Here is a 2,765-nt window from a genome sequence, read left to right as displayed (position 1 = left end):
GTTTGAACTTCGTGGTTCCACGTGTACGGTGATGTTTTCAATAATACATCATAGCAACGTAAGTGTTTTTTCTCGTGCTTATGATTTTATGGAGAACATTTCCTTCTCTACGGCTTACTTTAAGAATACAGTATCGTACAGGGTGCCTGGGAAGCTCAACTGGTTAAGCGTCTGACTTTGGCTCAGGTCATGATCTCACGCTCCATGAGTTGGAGCCCTGCACCGGGCTCTCTGCTGTCAGCACAGACCCTGCTTCAGATCCTCTGCCCCTCGCCACTCAAAAGCAAACAAACATTTAAGAGAAGAATACAGTATAGGGGCCCCTGGGTGGCTCAGTCCGGAAGAGTCTGACTTGGGCTCGGGTCACGATCTCACAGTTTGTGGGTTCCAGCCCCGAGTTGGGCTCTGTGCTGACAGCTCAGCGCCTGGAGCCTGCTCCGGATTCTGTGTCTCCCTGTCTCTCTGCCCCTCCCGTGCTGCACTCTGTCTCTCCATCTCTGAAAAAGAAATAAACATTAAAAAGGTAAAATTAAAGAATTCGGTACATAATACACATAGCACACAAAACACCTGTTAATCAAATGTTTATGTTGTCAGGAAAGCTTTCACTTACATCAGGCAATTCGTAGTTCAGTTTGGGGGGAGTCAAAAGTTGTATGCAGTTTTCCGTTGTGCAGGGGGTTGGCAACCGCAACCCCCATGTTGTGTGTTCAAGGATCAACGGGACTTCCAAATTGTTCTGGAGAAGGAAAATCAGTACAGAAGATTTGTTTCCAGCTTTAGACGGCTCCAGTGCAGTCACCACCACATTATATGTGCCTTTGGAGAGCCTTCTCTTTTCGTGTTTTAGTAGCCACCAACTTTGTCCTTAAGGGCTTGGAAAGGTATAAGAGGCTGATGATGGCAGATTGTTAGGGGTCACATGTATCTGAGGCACCCACTAGGAAGTACTCATTGTTCTCTTAACGAGTATCACACTGTATTTACCAAATTCTAAAACTGTTTTGAAAAAAAATCTGGGCCCTGGCATGTATCCATACCTGGGATGGGCCAGGGAAGGGAGGAAGTGAGGGACCCTGATGGCCCGGGCCACCCCCTCGCCCGTCCAGCCCAGCGTCCCCTCACATGAGGGGACCTCAGCTTTGACCACTCAGGCTTGAGATAGTAGATGATGCCGTCCAGGGCTCCGGGCAGCAGCACCTCCGCACCAACAGCACTCGAGGACCCCGTAGGGGAATGTAGCGGTGAAGTACACGAACTGGCGGGCGGGGGGGGGGCGGGGAAGTAGCTCAGTTGGGGCCCTGCGGCACCCACCTCCCCCCTTCGGGGCCCCCAGCCTCAGCTGGAGGGCAGGCAGGCCACACTCTCAGCACTGCGGTGTGGTGTGCTCCAAGGGCAAGAGGGAGGCCAGTCGGCAGCACCCCCTTCCTACTCCTCAGAGCCTGGGCCCTTCCCAAAGGAAGCTGGGTGCTCAGCTGGGGCATCAGGCCCCCGGTGGAAGGACAGCTCAGCCGAGAGGGAGGGCGGAGGCAGGACCTTCCCCGGGCAGGGAGAGATACACAGGTCCGTGCCTCGTCCCCATGCCCCCAGCTGCCGGGGCTTCTCTGCAGAGAGGCAGGTCCTGGGTGGTCGGCTGTGGACTGGGCCGGCCGGAGGCAGAGAGGCAACGGCAAGGTGACCTCAAAGACCTCTGTCTCCCATCCACGCTCAGCAGAACAGGGTGGGCAGGCAAGGGACGACTAAGGACCAGGTCTCCCCCCCGACCTTTCCCCAGCTGGCTGGCAAAGCAGAATGTGAGCCAGGAAGAGAGGGAACCTGGGGCGGGGATGGCCGACACAGGCAAGTTCAGCGGGCTGCCGCCCGGGCCTGGCCCATTGGACAGTAGTCTGCTGGAATGGAGTTTGGGGGGGAGGGGAACTTCCCAGGCAGGGTTGGGGATCGAGTGGCCTGGATTCAAGTACCTGCCCCCTCTCAGGCTCTGGGCGGGTCACCTGTCCTTTGGCAGTGGCGGACCCCAGCACAGACTCCCAGTCTCCCCACCAACCATGCTGCCCCCTGCCCGGCCATCACCAACACCCTCCTTGTCCCTGCCCTCCTCCAGCTGTACCTTTCCTGTTGACTTGATCCTCTTCCAGACCCAGAAGTTGACCAGCACCCAGCAGGCCGGCAGACACAGGGTCACCTCCCAGTGGAGGGCCCCTGGCACCTCCAGGCCCCCAGAGACCCGGAAGACTTTGTTCCTAGGGGAAGCAGAGGGCCAAAGGAGCAGGGAGCAGTCCCAGCGGTGATGCTCCTGGGGGCAGCAACCCTCAGGTCGAGCTTGGCCCCTTGGTCCCCCAGCCAACAGCCCCGAGTCATGCAGTGCAGGATCCTGGAACCCGGGAGGCCCTGGCCAGTGGCCGCACAGCTGGTCATACCCTCCCCCAGGCTGGCATGCACAAGGGGACTGCCGACGCCTGGAACCGAGAAACGGTGAGGGAGCAAGGCCGGTCCATTCCAGCTCCTCTAGGATCCGGGCTGAGGGCTCGCTGAGGACAGGCAGGGCCTGGGAGTGGCCCCTGATCTGCATCCCCCCCTGAGGCCGGGCCCCCAAACGCGCACACCTGGGGCCACACTGGGAACCCACAGAGAGAGATGGGCAAGGCCTGGACCGGAAGCACCTGACCACTGCCCAGACACGACCACCGGGACCCAAGTCGCAGTTGGCGGACTGGTCACACGTGTGCCCGAATGGCGCCTGCGCAGGTGCATGCTTGGGGGCGGGG

Source organism: Suricata suricatta, unplaced genomic scaffold (assembly GCF_006229205.1).
Source record: "Suricata suricatta isolate VVHF042 unplaced genomic scaffold, meerkat_22Aug2017_6uvM2_HiC HiC_scaffold_169, whole genome shotgun sequence".
In the NCBI taxonomy this organism is placed as follows: Eukaryota; Metazoa; Chordata; class Mammalia; order Carnivora; family Herpestidae; genus Suricata; species Suricata suricatta.
Note: the sequence above shows the minus strand (reverse complement) of the source record.